This window comes from Oryctolagus cuniculus, chromosome 9 (assembly GCF_964237555.1).
Source record: "Oryctolagus cuniculus chromosome 9, mOryCun1.1, whole genome shotgun sequence".
Taxonomy (NCBI): domain Eukaryota; kingdom Metazoa; phylum Chordata; class Mammalia; order Lagomorpha; family Leporidae; genus Oryctolagus; species Oryctolagus cuniculus.
The window spans coordinates 129867689-129885724 of NC_091440.1; the positions used below are offsets into that span (position 1 = coordinate 129867689).

Genomic DNA, 18036 nt, shown 5'->3' on the forward strand with positions numbered 1-18036 from the left:
ATATACAATTCTTATGTGTCATTTAAAAAAGTAAATAATAATAAAACTTTGAAAGTCTATTTTTGACAAATGGACCACAGATTTTATGTGTGAAGATACTAACTACTTGTATTATCAGAATATGCCTCCTCAATGTCTTTACTCTTCAGAAGAAAAATATATTGAAATGACATATTTAAAAATCACACACATAATCCAACATAATTTGAAATAAGAATTTATAGGTAATGTAGCAATAATGGATTAATAATATTTTCATATTTCTCCCCACATGAAACATTTTGAGGATGTTACAATAATTGAATTATCATCTTACAGAACATGGGAAAAATCTTCACTGAGAATTATTTCCATAATTTCTATTAAGCACAAATAATCAAAGCTTTTGAACAATATCACCAAATTCATAATGATATTTCTATTAGCATAAATTTTAGTTAGATTTATAAATTTCAGGAGAAATGTTAAAAAGAAACAACGTTGAATCAGTTAATTTTATTAATGTTCAAGCATTGTAATTGATTTTTATCTTTTAATAATTGTTATTTTAAGTGCATAAAATTGGTAGTGTGTAAATGCATTAAACACACTTTGCAAATGCCAAAAATTATGAAATGCTGCATAAGCGAATCATTTAGGAAATATTTTTTTCTCTCAGACTGTAGATACAAGAAAGATGGGTCAGGATACATGCTGGAACACACATTCTGATGATTATGGATTTGTTTCTTTGTTTGTTTCACAACCAAAGAAAAAAGAGACAGAGAAGGATCTCCCATCCATTGGTTCACTCCCCAAATGCCTACAACAGCCAGTACTGGACCAGGCGAAAGCCAGGAGCCGGGAACTCAATCCAAGTCTCGCACACTGGTGGTGAGAACCCAGCTACCTGTGTTATCACCTGTTGCCACCCAGTGTGCATTAACTGGGAGCTGGAATGGAAAGCAGAGGTAAGACTCGGACCTAGGGATTCTGGTGTGGGATGCAGGTGCCCTAAGTGGCAGCTTCACTCATGCACCAAATGCCCACGCCTGATTTATTTCTTCACTTCATTTTTTAAAGATTAATTCTATTTGAAAGGCAGAGTTAGAGAGAGGGAGGAAAAGAGGGAGGGAGAGAGAGAGATATAGACACAGAGAGAAAGAGAGAGAGATTGATCTTCCATCTACTGGTTCACTTCCCACATGGCTGCAATGGCAGGGCCAGGGCTAGGACAAAGCCAGGAGCCTGAAACTCCATTGGGGAATGTCACATGGATGGCAGGGACCCAAGCACTTGGGCCATCTTCTGCTGATGTCCCAGGCACATTAACAGGGCGATGGATCAGAAGTGGAGCTGCCAGAATTTGAGCCGGCTCTCTTATGGGATGCCAGCATCACAGGCAGCTTAACCTGCTGTGCCGCAATGCCAGCCCCTATTTCTTGACTTGACTTCTATGCTAACTGGGGGAAAGTAGGGTAAAAAGGAATGGAAACACAGTTTGCACACAACCTGTCAGTCACAGTCCTGGCTGGAAATTAAAGACTCACTCACATGGACCACTGAGGAGAGCTTGACAGAGAGGAGTATTTATAAAGGCTTCCTCAGGTTTACAGGAGTCCAGTAAGGCACTGTGAATTATTCCAGGACCAGTCACATCCTAGAACTGTAACTGGCACTGAGGCCTCCCCACAAGGCTTCTCTGTTCTCTGTGGAGCAGCACGGCCCTGGCCAGCCGCCCAGTGCAAGGAATAGATGAGCAGAGCTAGGGAACAATCGGGGGACCTGGCTGCTTCCCCAGCATTCTGATCTCCTGGGGCTGGATCTGATTTGCAGAACCCAACCATAAGTCACGCTGCAAGGGCATCTGGGTGTGGTATGTGCAGGCCCAGTGTTTAGGATCCGAGTGAGGGTGAGAGGGGTGGAGTATGTGTGGACAGAGTTGTGGGGGCAGTGCAGAGGTAACTCACAAAGCAGCAGCTCCAATGAAGACAACGGGCCTGCAGAAGCCGGAGTTGACTTTCAAATCAGGAAATCCATTAAGAAATTACACCCCTGAGGCTCCCTTTGTTGGAAGAATTCTTCAGAGCCACACAAAACTTGCCACCTAAAAACAGTTCACTGTTAGTTTAGCAAAATTCCCAGCATTTGATGATCTCTAGGAGATGAGGAAGACCTTGATTTCCAACTCCCCAGTTTACAAAATATCGTAAGCCAGAGGGGTATGAATAAGTCAGTAAAGCAAGTGATCAGGTGTGTTATTTTTCTCTGGAAAAATATGAGAGAGGGAGGGAGGGAGAGAGAGAGAGAGAGTGGGATAACGGGAGCTCAGCTTGATAGAATGATGTGTTTGCTTTGGAGAACATGCCCAGTTGTGGGCGCTGTTACTCACCTTCCACATGTTGTCTAAGGTCAGCTGTGTCAATCAGCGTTTCTCTGTAGCTCACCTCCAGATTCCAGGCTGGAGGGCAGCAACTGGCACAGATGGCCTTGTTGGGTTCTGTCTGTTGACGCTGAGATCACACAGAACCTTGTTGTCAGACAGAGATGTACTGCTCTGGTCCAGGACTCTTTATGAGTGAGAAGATGTATCTGTCCATCATGTGTTTATCCCTCCATCAGTCCATGCGGTGAGGGACACAAATATCCACTGCTAAAAAATGTATCTTTTTCATGTGCCTGTTAAGAAAACATATTGATAATCTAAATCATTACATCTATCTTCTTAAAATTTTTTAATTTACTTTCATTTTGTTTGAGAGACAGAGACGACTGATACCCTGTTCACTCCCCAAACGCCCACCACCACCGGAGCTAGGCCAGGCTGAAGCCAAAACCAGGAACTCCATACAAGTCTCCCAAGTGGGTAACAGGGACCCAAAATATTTGAGGCATCACCCCTTGCTTTCGCAGAGTGCACACTGGGAGGAGATTGGATCAGTAGAGGAGCTGAGACTTCAACCAGGTGCTGCAAGATTGGATGTTCCTGTTCCCGAGAAGCCAGCTCTCTGTTGTGCCAAACGCCCACCCCAGTCATCTAGTCTCTCTAAATCGCTGAAAGTGACTGGATAGTGAAAGTGGGCATCAGGGCACACCTCAGGCAGGCTCAGTGGTTGGGTTTACCGAGGACTTTCATTTTGACAAACACCGAGACATAGAAAATTAAAAGAATCTTGTGAAACAGACTGTTTAAATAATTTTTTTTCATTTTTAATCATTTTAATATAGAACATATTTCAAGTAGCTCATGTCTTACACCCTATATAGTGATCAACTCTCAGTGGAACAAGGATCTATGCCTCAGACCTGAACACATCAAATTACTAGAGGAAAACCTCTGGGAAATACTGCAAGACACTGACATACGCAAATACTTTATTCATTTTAATGATTAAAACGAATTCAGATACTACCGTGATGCCTCTGAAGCATTTTGTTAAGGAGAGCACTAACAGTACTGATAGGTGAACTTGAACCTAGAGCAATACAGAGGAGGAAAGAAATCCCAGAACCCGGATGCAGCTTGCCCATTTCATGAGCCAGCATCTTAGCCTGGAGCATTGCTTCTTACGGCAAACCATCCATTCTTAATGTAAGATAATGACATTTAAATAAAATAAATTCTCATGGATTATCTGTCAAGCAAGTGCTTGTTTATAAATTAATGCCATCTTGCTTTGGGTAACGTTTTTCCTTTCTGTCAAAACTAAAACAATTAGTTCAACCCCAAGCACATAGATTTCATTTTTAAAATGTCAGTACACACAATGTCACAGTAACCTTCTGAGTCTATGCTGAATCAAAATGGGTATTTTAAAAAAATGATCTTTAAATAGAACAGCACTTAAATTGCTTCTTGCATTTCCAGTTTAAGGTTACAATACAAGCATCTGGTCACCCAGGAAAACTCACTCTGACTCCATGGTTCTGGCTAATGACACCTTTTCCTGAATGTACCATACGTGCCAAGCACTGCATCAGCACACGAAGTGGCTGAATAACATGCATCGCTTGAGTTGAACATTCAGTACAAATAGTTGACTTTTTTTTTTTTTTTTTTTTTGGACAGGCAGAGTGGACAGTGAGAGAGAGAGACAGAGAGAAAGGTCTTCCTTTGCCGTTGGTTCACCCTCCAATGGCCGCCGCGGCCAGCCCATTGTGCTGATCCGATGGCAGGAGCCAGGTGCTTCTCCTGGTCTCCCATCGGGTGCAGGGCCCAAGCACGTGGGCCATCCTCCACTGCACTCCCTGGCCACAGCAGAGAGCTGGCCTGGAAGAGGGGCAACAGGGACAGAATCCAGCGCCCGGACCGGGACTAGAGCCCAGTGCCCGGACCGGGACTAGAGCCCAGTGTGCCAGTGCCACAGGCAGAGGATTAGCCTGTTGAGCTGCAGCGCCGGCCCAAATAGTTTACTTTCACAACTCAAACATTAACATTAACATTTAAGAAAAAGCAGTGATTCCGTACTTAGCAATGTATGTTGCTGAAGCTGACAGCTTTTCACTTGACTGTTTCGTGGCCCTTACCCGCATTCCTGCTGAAACAGAGTCCTTTTGCATTGTTGTTGTTATTGTTGAACTCTTAATTTAGTGGAGCATGAAGCCATTTACAATAATGTGAATTGAAAAACATACTGTCTCAAAACAATTTTTTTAAAAACATTCTAGTGGTTGTAAAAGACTTTTTATACAAAACATTATGTGGTACAGAGTTCTTCACATACTTGTTACAGTCAATTAAGTAAATTGCAAAGAAATAGAGAACATTCCTGAAGTAGCATTTTCCTTTGGTGCTGTGTTCATTCTGTCATCTCAATAAAAAGAAAAAATAAAAGGCCTTGAATAAAAACTTGGGACAAAGTATTATCTGTTTCACCAAGCCCCCTACCCCTTCAGTCTAAGAAATATTTCATTTACTTTGGCAGGCGACTCTAATCAGGATGATAGGATGTAGGCCAGTAGGGTACTGACTGAAGAAGTAGTGAAGCAGTGTATCCCCATAAACGTATCTCCTGCTGTAAAACATACTAGCGATAATTTCACTGATGATTTTGCACTGTATGACCGTATCTGATTCAGGGAATCAGAAAAAATCTCATCCGAAGGAAAAGATTTAATTCCATTATTCAATAAATAGAGAAATTAAGTTCCAGCGTAGAGTATTCAAATATACTCAACTACACTCAGTTACTTGGCTCAAGTCACCCAGACCCACAATCATAATATATATATAGGACTCCATGCTGTCCTCTGATTGACCATAAGTACATTTATGCTGCAATAAACTGTTTATAGCTGAGCTTATCAAAACACTCTTAGCTTGAATGAGTGATTTTGGCTTCCTCTATCAGTTTTTTTATCCATCTAACCTGAAAAACATGCTAAGGATGCATTCCTAGTTTGTACAGACTTCACCTTGGCATGCAAAGAAGTAAAATCTGTGTCAAGTTCTGTTATCCTTTTGTCTCTGGTCCATAAGCTGAGTCTACCTTGAATGCCTATCACGTTGAGATGGGTTCATTGCTCCTACACCATAAGTAAGGGCAGGTTCCATACAGCCTTTCTCAGAGACTCACGCCCACGGGAGGTGAACTTGCCACAGAGCACGTGTCTGAAGGAAATGCAAGCTGCTGGGGTTTTTCTTTAACACTGGGTTGTTTCTGATAACACCCCCAGGTACAAACCATGGGGTGTTTGTGAGACACACTGTGCACACGTGCATTAATGGGCCATTCAGAAGGACACACACAGAACCCTTGGAAAGAGCTTGCAATGTTTAGGAACCCCCTCACCATAAAAAGCAAGGGTTGCTGTTGACCCTCCCAGTTGATCCCAATAACTCAAGTTTAGTTAAATCTTCATCACAGTGACAGCCTGGGGACCAGCATTGTGGCATAGCAGGTTACACTGTTGCCTGCAGTGCCAGTACTCCACATGAGCACCAGTTTGAGTCTTGCTGCTCCACTTAAGATCCAGCTCCCAGCTAATGTACCTAGGAAAGCAGTAGAGGATTTCCCAATTCCTTGGGCCCTGCCACCCACTTGGGAGACCTGGATGGAGCTCCACGCTCTGGCTTCAACCTGTTCCAGTCCCAGCCTTGGGGCCATCTGGGGAGTGAACTAGTGGATCAAAGTGTGCTCAATCTCTTCCCACTCCCATCGCTCCCCTCCCCATCTCTCTAACTCTTCCTTTCAAATAAAGAAATCATCTTTTTAAAATGTAAGCGAAGTGTGGAAGGTTGCAACCTGAAGGCAGTCAGTCTCGGCTAGCCCTGTTGACTTGATGCTGAGTCCCACAACCCCACAACGTGTGGGTGACGCTGAAAATGTCCTCCAAGGAAAGAGGAGGAACCAAGCCATCCCTGCTCACAGTGAAATTCTTCAGAGAGGGATGCCTTGCCTGGATTCAGAGTGCCCTCAACAACCTGGAAAGCAGCTTGGAGAATCAGCCCATGGCCACTGCATGGGAGCAGTGTGGGTGGCCGCCCCCAGAGGAGGCCCGGGAGCTCTTTCTGAAAGACAGATATCATCCCATCCCACCTCTTCTTCCCTGGAGGTGTGTTGGGTTCCCTGCACACATGCCCTGGGTCATGCTTTCCTTCCATGGTTACCAAGTCTTCACGTCTCATTTCCGTAACTGTGCTTTCCCCGGTGGATCTCTCATCCCAAACTTGGGGTGCAGAACAAAGGCTCTCGCATATTCCTTTTCAGAAAATCTACACACATTTAAGTACAGATATCCTAAGCCTCTTTTCAGCCACTTGGCCTGGGGTTACAGACATGTCATCTTACCCAGGAGAATGATCAGAGGGAAGTCTTGACATTTACCAAGATTTTCAAATTAATCTGTACCACCCATCCACCCCTTTTGTTCTGATTTTAACCCGAAGAAGCAGCCTAGTGAGACGAACCCTAGTATATTCCTTTGCTTTTATAATTTACCTCCTATCTTTGAAATAACAATGCTCAGTTATGCCAGTGTTATGAATGAGGAGATTGAAGTTCAGAAAGGTTTAGTGACTTTCCCAAAAACATAGCGTTAGCAGGTGGTTGTAGTATGAATTCATCTTCACTGTACACAAACTTTGTGTATATTACACCTCAGAAGTCTTGAAACTGACACACATGGTGGGTTGGGGAGAAGAAGAAGGGGTTTGGGAGGGAATGAAGCTGATTAGAAGGGAGTGAAAAGGCGTGTTCTGATTCTTCCACCCCCATTTCATCTATAATGCCGCTACCCTGGTGATAAATAGATGATAAATAAACACATAGAGGAGGGATGGGAAGATAGACAGTAGATATGTGGATACATAGAAACACTCTGAAGAACATTTGTGTAGATACTGTAGTCGGATATGATTTGTCCCTCAAACCCACACAGGTGTTTAAATCCCAACGTCATAAATTAACAGTACTGAGAGGATGGAAGCAATATAATTACGATGTTTGGAGGGTGGACTCATGGAAGGGTCCCTGCTGATCCCGTTGGGGCATTCACTTGAAAGGTCGTTCTCCCAAGAAGGCGGCTATAAAACCTGCATTGGGCCCAGGAATCACCATGTGATTCTTCCTCCATAATGCTCTACCACTGCCATCCACTGCCTTTGTTAGGTGTCCAAACCATTAAACTTGAGACTCCCAGACGGTGAGCTGAATAAACTTTTCCTGCTATAAAGTTAGCTTCTCTCAGTTATTTCCTTTAGTAATGAAAAGCTGACGAACGGGACCAGCATTGTGGCCTAGTGGGGTAAGCTGCTGCGTGAGATGCTGGAGCCCATATCAGAGCACTCCTTCACGTCTTGGCTGCTTCACATCCTCCAGGGCCTTGCTCATGCATCTGAGAAAGCAGCAAAAGATGGGTGCTTCAGCCCAGCCACCCATGTGGGAGACCCTCAAGAAGCCCCTGGAGCTTGGCTTAGGCCTGGCCCAACCCTGGTCATTATGGCCATTTGGAGAGTGAACCAGCAGACAGAAGGTTCATTCATTCTCATTCTCTCTCTCTCGCTCTCTATCTCTCTCTCACGCTGCCTTTCATGTAAATATGTAAATAAATATTTGTAAAGATGACTAATGCAGATTTTTAAGAACTACTTAGACTGAAGTGGACTAAGTGAATAAGTAATTAAGTAACTAAGTAGCTACAAAATAACTAAATAGACTCTTAAGTACTTTTTGTAGATTTTTTAAAAAGGAAAAAATTAAACCAGAAGCCATATCATACCACACTATCTACTTGAAAACAAAAATTATGGATACTATCCTGTCAAACTTTGTGTATTTCAATATGCCAGAAATGTTTGCTGAGTATATTTTGGGATTTGTCCATCGATGTTATTAAATATTGGGTAGAAGGGAGGATTTTGAACTCTTAATGATTTTCAATCATCAGTTAGCATGCGCTTGTATTGTTTAGCCTGAACCCAACTGTATGCGTCAGTTTAAGAAAGTGTTGAGAAAAGTAGCATTTAAATACATGGTGGGAAAGGTTACATGACTGAAGAGACAAAATGTGGGACAATAAATATGAAAAATTTCTGTGTTTATTGACCACATTCTTCAGGTTCACCCATTTATTGAACATTGTGAAAAGCGTAGGAAAAAATAAAAGTCATGATAATATAATGAAGTCTGGACCTGCGGAAGGATGGTCTTGATTGAGCTGGTTTGAGCTAGAGCCCATAGTAAGAGACCTACTCCATAAACTGGAACAGAGCATCTAAGCTTGGATTTCTTTTGAAGGCAGTAGTTGTAAATAAGGCAATGGTGGCCTTCTAGTGGCATCCCTAATTGTAGAAATAGCCAGCACCTTCAGAGTTTACCATATTTTGAGAAATATAATAAAAAGAGGAAGGAAGATGGGATTATGAAGGAATACCAGGAGATATTTTGAGGGTGATCAATACATTGATATCTTGATTGTGGTGGTGATTCCATGGGTTATATGACATATGCCAAAATGTAGAAAATTGTACACTTCATTTATGTGCATCTTGTTGTATGTCAGTTATAGCCCATAAAATGTTCTTCAAAAAACAAAGAAGAAAAAGAACCTAGCCACAGGTATGTCCTGGTTAAATGGATTGAAGTTGGGTTTTGATTATGAAAAGCATGGAAGACTCAGAAGTTACTATGTAATTTCTATTTCAGTGTAGCTACACTGGGTTTTTCACATGTTTTGATTTTTGCAAAACTCCTCCATTAGGCTTCTTTCTTTCTTTAAAAACCTTTTTGAAATAGTTTCTCTTGTTTTTATCAAGAAAAATCAAGTTAGATCGAATGGAAACCAACATTTTCCATGTCTATCTTCAAACTTGGAATTGATTAGGTTATAATTGATCCCAGCCATCCTATTGCAAGGAAATTGCTTACCTCATCTTCTGAATACTACTGAGACACAAATCAACCAGCTATTTCCAAAGCAGCTGTTATACTGCCTTGTTCACATCAAGGCTTTAATTAACATTTACTGGCTGACCCTTCTTAGATACCCAGAGTCTAAGAGAAAAAGATTAGAGAAAAGCAAAAAGGATTTTAAATTTCTTGTATCTTATCATCAGTTAAAGAAAATGTCAGAATACTTAATTCTGGACTTTAATGGTATTAAAAATATTTAGCATTGAAATAAATTAATAATTTGAGAGTGAACAAATCCACAGGCGTAATACAGCTTAGAATTGTACTCTGCCATTTCCATGCTGATCTTGTGTTGCTTTCGGTGATCCTCCCGCTGGCCCATTTGATTCCATCCTACACAATGCTATCACTACACAATCCTCTGCTATGGTCACAATCAAAAATCAGTGTGAACTCCACTTATTCCCTGGGGCATAAAGATCATACCCTACAGAAAAAGCACTTTTGGAAAAGATAGTTGTTAAATGAAGGGTACAGGAAAGGGAGACTTTTGTAATATTTGCAAATATCTAGATAAGATGTTATATGTAAGATGCTACATAGACATTAATATTTTCAGGCAAATAAAAATTACATCATAATAATCTATTCACTCAAACCATTCACTATTTATTTATTTATTTATTTTATTTTTTGACAGGCAGAGTGGATAGTGAGAGAGAGAGAGAAAGAGAAAGGTCTTCCTTTGCCGTTGGTTCACCCTCCAATGGCCGCCACGGCCAGTGCATTGATGGCATGAGCAAAGGTACTTCTCCTGGTCTCCTATGGGGTGCAGGGCCCAAGCACTTGGGCCATCCTCCACTGCACTCCCTGGCCACAGCAGAGAGCTGGCCTGGAAGAGGGGCAACCGGGACAGAATCTGGCGCCCCGACTGGGACTAGAACCCGGTGTGCTGGCGCCGCAAGGTGGAGGGTTAGCCTAGTGAGCCGCGGCGCCGGCTACCATTCACACTTGATAGACAAATTCTTCTTATATAAAAATCATATGTATGGAAAAGTCACTGCTCATAATTTAGAATGTTCATGGGAATTTTAGCTCATACTTTGCCTAATGTTTAATTTTTTACACACTTCATTTTGTTTGAGAGAGAGATGGTTCCCCCATCCACTGGTTCACTCCCCAAATGCCAGTAGCAGCCAGAGCTGGGCAGGCTGAATCTGGAACCTGGAAACTCAGCCAGGGTCTGCCACATAGGCAGTGGGCTCTCAGTCATTTGAGCAAACCACCACTTGCCAGGCACTGATCCATCAGGAAGCCGGAGTCAGGAGTCGGGAGCTGGAGCTGGGCATCAGAAGCGGGCACTGCAGTGTGGAGACAACCGCATGTGTGGTGTGCACAGCACAGGCTGACCCTGGAAATCTCTGTTTGCCTTTTCTGCACATGGAAACTCAGCACACATGGTGTGACTCCCGACGCTCACGCTCACTGCTTGCACAGTGCTGAGAGATGTCTGTCCTGCTCTTTGAGCTGCATGGTCCTTGGGTTGAACTCTCTAGAGTCAGATCACTCAAACCAAGCCATCTAAATTTGCTGAAAAACTATCCAGAGGCCGGCGCTGCGGCTCACTAGGCTAATCCTCCGCCTTGCGGCGCCGGCACACCGGATTCTAGTCCTGGTCAGGGCGCCGGATTCTGTCCCGGTTGCCCCTCTTCCAGGCCAGCTCTCTGCTGTGGCCCGGGAGTGCAGTGGAGGATGGCCCAAGTGCTTGGGCCCTGCGCCCCATGGGAGACCAGGAAAAGCACCTGGCTCCTGCCATTGGATCAGCGCTGTGCGCCAGCCGCGGCGGCCATTGGGGGGTGAACCAACGCCAAAAGGAAGAACTTTCTCTCTGTCTCTCTCTCTCACTGTCCACTCTGCCTGTCAAAAAAATAAAATAAAAAAAAAAAACTATCCAGATATTTCCAAACATTGTACTACGGCACACAGAGACAAAAAATTAATTAAACGTCATCAGAGGTAGAAAAATCTGAGGCATGGAACACTGATGTCCAAGTGGCCTCTTGGATGACCCCCACTGCAACGCCATGAACTAATGTTCAAGTGGTCTCTTGGATGACCCCCACTGCAACGCCATGACGGCCAGGAAAGAAGAATAAAAGACCACGTGAATATGTCAGACATCCCCAGAAATTATGAGGGCTTGTGTGGGTAACCTAAAAGGGAGAGCATTCTTGGAATAAAGAGGTGTTGAAGAATTCCAAGCTGCCAACCTGCGGTCTACTCCTTGGCTGGGCTTTGCTGGCTCAGTTATCCTCCATGGTTTTCAGTCACCACCTGGATTTGTCAGGGCTGCCCTGACAAAGTTCCACACACCAAGTTCTCGAACAACTGTTTTCTTTGATCCCAGTCGTGGAACCTAGGAGTCAAGGCAGGACTGACATCATCCGAGGTCGCTCTCCTTGACCTGTGGATGGCCGCCTTCTCTCTGCATATTCTCACGACCTTCCCTCAATATGTCTTTGTATCTAAGTCCTGATTTCTTCTTCGTACAAGGGTGCCACTCGTATTGGATTAGTGCATACCTTAAGAGCTCATTTTATCTCACATTATTTCAAGGCGCAGCACCAAATACAGATGCATTTTGAAGTACTAAGGGTTAGAACTTCAATATCTGGGCTGGTGCCGCGGCTCACTAGGCTAATCCTCCGCCTGCAGCACTGGCACCCCGGGTTCTAGTCCCAGTCGGGGAGCCGGATTCTGTCCCGGTTGCTCTTCTTCAGTCCAGCTCTCTGCTGTGGCCTGGGAAGGCAGTGGAGGATGGCCCAAGTGCTTGGGCCCTGAACCCCATGGGAGACCAGGAAGAAGCACCTGGCTCCTGGCTATGGATCAGTGCAGCGCCGGCCTTAGCTGCCGTTTGGTGAGTGAACCAACAGAAAAAGGAAGACCTTTCTCTCTGTCTCTCTCTCACTGTCTAACTCTGCCTGTCCAAAAATAAAAAAAAGAACTTCAATATCTGAATTTGGGAAAGATACTATTCAGCCCACAACCCATTCTGTGTAATACCTCATCCTGTCTCCTGTCTCCTGTCTCCATCACACATGTGTGCATAGACACACACACACACACGCACACACAGAGTCGTTGTCTTACAGGTCATTCAGCTGAGTCTCACTCCAATTTATACAAAATAGTACTATTGACCACCAGTAGAACATAATAAATACTGAATAATGGTTTTCTTTCATTGAAGTATAGAATAATTTTACTTTTTAAAAAAATCTGTCCCTCACTGTACTGTTAAGAATCTTCAAGAACTTGTAAACTTCCACAAGCAAGCAAGAGGAAGTGTGGAGTTGCAACAATCTTAAGAATCAGCCAGAACAGCACTATTGATTTTCCTTTCCTCTGAAACCTGACCCTGCCTCTGCCTTCTTTTTGGAAAACAAATCTATCATTTTCATTAAACCGCTGTAGTCCCTGAACCCTCTCACACTCAAAGCATTCATTATTTCGGTATTTCAGCACCCCAGCTTTCCAAGTGTAGCCCAAATCAGTTCATCTGCTGCTTCTTAGTTCTCTTACTTCTTTTGTCTGAGCCACCATCATCTAAAAGCTCTTCCCAACCCCCAATCCAGTCTTCTCCCAGGAGCCAGAGTAATCTCCTTAAATGTTCATCAAGTTATGTCACTTCCTATTTAGAGATTCCTGTTATCTTAGAATAAAATCCAGTCTCACTTAAAAAGATGTCAGGCTATTAACCTCTGTACACCTCCTAGAACTTCCTTTTCCTTCATATAATCTTCTCCTACCAGTCTTTCTCATACCTACTGTGCAAGACTTGCCTTAGGGTCTTATTTTCTATCTGGAAAGATTAAGCCATTAAAAAAAACTGGCCATTTTCTGCAATCAGAATTTTTTTCCCACCTAATCTTTGTATGTCAGGTTATACATGCCCTTCATATCTTAAGCACCCCTCCTCTAAGAAGCCTTTTTAATTCTGGTCTCAAATAGCCCTCTAAATCACTCTGTTAGTATCTTTCATTTCTCTGCACAGCACTTACCACTCTTGAATGTCTGTCTTTTTTGTCTACATGTCTGTTAAATTCGACCAACATTGCATGAGGATTTGGACCTTGACTATCTTGATTGATATAATCTAATCTCATAGAAGAGGGTATGATATAGAATGATACTCACTAAACATTCAGTGAATAAATGAGCAGCCAGCTGCTCTTCAGAATAATGTGAGATTCTTGACCTCATAAGACAGAGCATCAAGAATCACCGTGTAACCTTGTCTCTGTACTTGCCCTTCCAGGTTCCCCATCACCGGAAGGAATGAACAAGGTCAGTCATGCTTACCTCTATTTCTTTCTACTCTGGAGTCCCCGCTTTGCAACACACAAGAAGGCTCTGTCTGATGTTTGACCCTCAGAAGCTCTGTGTAGAATCGGATTCGCTAACTTAGTCACTAACGACTTCTGGCAGTACAGACAAGAGCCCCAGAGGACAGCCAAAATCAGGAAATCATTGCCATCACATTTGAATATTCATGAGCTGCTCAAGGAAGTAACCATTAGAGACTGAACACCATGAGGAGGATCTTTGTATACAATAACAGGCAAGAGCAATTGCAGGTCTAACACGGAATAAAAAGATTTGACTTCTTGGTCCCTACGACCATTTTCCCTAGAACTTTTTGACTATGAGATATAATAATAAGCTTAAAGAAGCACAAGGAGAAACTGAGAGCTTTCAAGTTCTATCGAATGCTGCATGGTTGTGCAGATTGATTCCTTTAGAAAACTGCAGAGAATCAACAGCATTTTCCTGTAGGGGTAAAATGTAACAAACTTGAATGATCCAGGGGAAAAACCATCACAATACCTTCTCCAATAATCACCATGCCCTTCTCAAGGTATGAGAATATCGGGAGTGTTTGAAGACTGGGCAAGAATTAAACACTAATGCATTTGGGCAACATGAACGAAGGTCATTTGAGTTAGCAGGATATAGCATTTGAGGAACAGCTGGTGGTTTTTAATTGGAACTTAGCTTAGAACAAAGTTGAATGTGCCTCCGTTTTACTGGTCCTTTTCCAATTGATAAATCACTTCCTGTTTCCAGTCCACTGGTTTGACTTTGTCTTATCCAAAGGCATCCTGGTGTATTTTACTCCCACCTAAGCCTTCAAATCTCAAGTAACAAATGAGTCTAAAATCTTTATTTTTAGGCCCAAATTATGATCTTAAAGACTTCACACTGTAGGCCGGCCAGCCATTCCTCACACTGCTGCTGACGTTTTTGGTCATGAATCACCATCTACTTTTGGCTTTCCCATTCTATTCTTAATCACTGTCCGCCTCTACCTTGACGCGTGACTTCTTTCCTCTACATCTCCATCCCCTCACCCATGGGCACAGACCTTTCGCCAAAGACAGTGCGTGCTGAGAAGGAGTCTTGCTTGTCACCCAGCTGTCAAGAGAAGGGTGGAGATCATCCCGGAAATTGGGCATTGTGTCCATTTCCTCCAGGCTCCTGGATCACAGAACTTAGGACAGGTCTAAGGAAGAAGAATTTGTCACTAATTATAGTAATTCAGTTAGCCTCCTTAGTCAAAGCAGGCAGCGTGAAATTTTATGAAAGATACTGGGTTCTCTTGGAAGTTACCCAGGTGGGTGATTGTTCTTCAAAGATTATTCAGGTTGCAAACACCATTTAGCCATCAGTGAGGAACAGAGTGTGCAGGGTTAGAAACTCAAGGAAAGGTGGAAGGAAGGCTGCAGGGTCCCCCAGTGTTGAAAGGTGGCGAGGCCAGAGGTCTCTAATTCAAACATACTCCTTGGCAGGCAACACCTTAGTGTCACAGTTGGTCCGGCTGCTGGTGTGTTTGTAACAAAGCCAGCTTTTCACCTGAGGGCATCGTATTTCACGTGGAGAGCGATGACTCACAGGAGCTGAGAGGGAAAGGAAAACTGACGAATTTCCTGAATGCCTCGGCCTATTACTCATGTAATTAGCATGCCACTGTGTACTCGTACATCCTTTTATTTTGGAATGACATTTTAGTGAGAACTGTTTTACAGGCATGCGTGGCCACAAGGAGGTGGCCCTCAATCCTGCTGCAGTGGGAGAGGAGGGGTGCCCCTAGAAGGCTCCTGAGGCAGTTAGATCTGAAACCCAGCTCCCACGTGTATTAGCTGCATTGCACTATGAAAACGACAAAGGCTCTCATTCCTCCATTAGTAAAATGTGGACATCTGTGAGTGTGCTTATTTTACTGAGTTCCTGCGACGATAAAATAAATACAAATAACCAACATAAGGCAACTTGCTCAGGTTTGGGTTTTTTTTTTTTTTACATGTCAAGAGATAAATAAAGTTCTATTATTATTATAACTATTAATATTGCTTGATAGTTCACCAAGCCATTTCATGTCACAGTAAAGGCAACCAGGGAGTGATCATTTAGCCTAGTGGTTAAGACCCACATCAGAGTACTGGCTCCAGCTGATGCTTTCGGCTTTCTGCTGATACAGACGTGATATGGCACAAGAGATTACATTTCTGCCGCCCACATGAGAGGCCTGGACTGTGTTCTCAGCTCTCAGCTGTGGCTCTGGCCCGGCTCCAGCTCCAACCATTGTGGGCATTTGGGGAGTGAATCAACAGATAGAAACAGTGTGCTCTCTCTCTCTCTCGCTCTCTCTCTCTCTCTCCTCTCTTTCTCTCTCATATTTTTTTTTTAAAAAAGAAACTAAGACACAAAGAATAAAATAATTTGTCCAGATCACATCCAGTTAGTAACAACCAAGATTAAAAATCCTGCTTCTAAATTCCAGAGCTGTAGTATTTTATTTTCACAGATACAAGTGAACTTCAGAACTTTTGTGTAAAAATTAAAGTAAAATATCAGTCTGTTTTCATTCAAAAACATTTTTAAATCCATGCATGATTTTTTTCATCTTATGAATTTTCTGTGAGCTCTTTGAACACCAGTTGCAAATGTGTTTTGATGATTAAAATAATAGACTTGCTCCTGGACAAATACTGATACAATGTCTCTCTCTCTCTCTCTTTTTTTTTTTTTTTTTTTTTTTTTTTTACAGGCAGAGTGGGCAGTGAGAGAGAGAGAGAGAAAGGTCTTCCTTTGCCGTTGGTTCACCCTCCAATGGCCGCCGCGCTGCGGCCGGTGCACCGTGCTGATCTGAAGCCAGGAGCCAGGTACTTCTCCTGGTCTCCCATGGGGTGCAGGGCCCAAGCACTTGGGCCATCCTCCACTGCACTCCCTGGCCACAGCAGAGAGCTGGCCTGGAAGAGGGGCAACTGGGCAACTGGGACAGAATGCGGCGCCCCGACCGGGACTAGAACCCGGTGTGTCGGCACCGCAAGGTGGAGGATTAGCCTAGTGACCTGCGGCGCCGGCCACACAATGTCTCTTAAAAGATAACTGGAAAAATGATTGGCATAGACAGATTTCAGTTGTGATATAGGGGTTGTGCTGTTGAAGGTGGCTTATTTATATGATTTGGTCTATACACCAATGAGAACAGAAGAAGCTTCTCTTTCCATCAGTAAAGGTGAACAATTAGATGTTTTTTGCTTAAGGTTAGAAGGCTAGAAATCTTCTCAGTCTACCTTAGTAAATTAGGTGCAGAAATAATTCTGAAATAAATATAGCACAACTTCACGCATTTAGAGCCCCTCTAATGACAAAATAAGCTCTACTTGTCATGATGGTCTGTCTAGGGCCGTGTCTACACTTGCATGAGTATATGAATCCCCTGGGTGTCTTGTTAGACTACAGATTCTAATTCATCAAGTCTGCAGTGGGCCTGAGATTCTGTATTTTCTTTCTTTTTTAAACTTGCGTTTATTTGAGAGGCAGAGAGCCGGATCACAGCTGCTGTTTCAGCCCCCAGATGCCAGCAGCCCCAGCCAGGACCAAAGCTGGGAGCCAGGAACAGAACCCAGGTCTCCCATGAGAGAGGCAGGAACCAGGGTATGCGTTGGCGGGAAGCTGGAGTCAGGAGCCAGATGTGAGACTGAAATTCAGGCACTCCAAGGAGGAAGGCAGACCTCTCTAATGTCCAGGCTAAGCACCTGCTCCGTAGTCTCTCTGTCCTGCAGGTTACAGGTGATGCTGCTGGTGGATCTAACAAGGATATGATTCAGTAATGTTTTTCTTTTTTTTTCTTTTTCTTTTTTTCTTTTTTGACAGGCAGAGTGGACAGTGAGAGAGAGAGACAGAGAGACAGGTCTTCCTTTTTCCATTGGTTCACTCCCCAATGGCCGATGTGGCCAGTGCACCGCGCTGATCCGAAGCCAGGAGCCAGGTGCTTCTCCTGGTCTCCCATGCGGGTGCAGGGCCCAAGGGCCTGGGCCATCCTCCACTGCACTCCCAGGCCACAGCAGAGAGCTGGACAGGAAGAGGAGCGACTGGGACAGAATCTGGCGCCCCGACCGGGACTAGAACCCTGGGTGCCGGCGCTGCAGGCAGAGGATTAGCCTAGTGAGCCACGGCGTTGACCGATTCAGTAGTTTTTAAACTTTAGGCTACATTAGAATCACCTGGGGGTTCTTCTTCAAAGTCAGATTCTAGGACTTCATACCCTGAGTTTCTGACTCAGGTGTTGCAAGTTGGACCCTGAGAATTTTCATTATTAAATATATGTATACCCCAGGTAACACTGATAGTGCTGGTT

General features: G+C 43.6%; 1 long non-coding RNA gene across 1 annotated transcript; it reads right to left on the reverse strand.

The window, feature by feature from the left end:
* Positions 1-473: 473 nt before the first annotated feature.
* On the reverse strand, positions 474-13830 carry LOC138843636 (uncharacterized). The gene is made up of 3 exons (XR_011378589.1): positions 13695-13830; positions 2372-2658; positions 474-2086 (listed from the first exon to the last, which is right to left on the reverse strand). It is a non-coding gene; the product is annotated as an uncharacterized lncRNA (long non-coding RNA).
* Positions 13831-18036: the final 4206 nt, after the last annotated feature.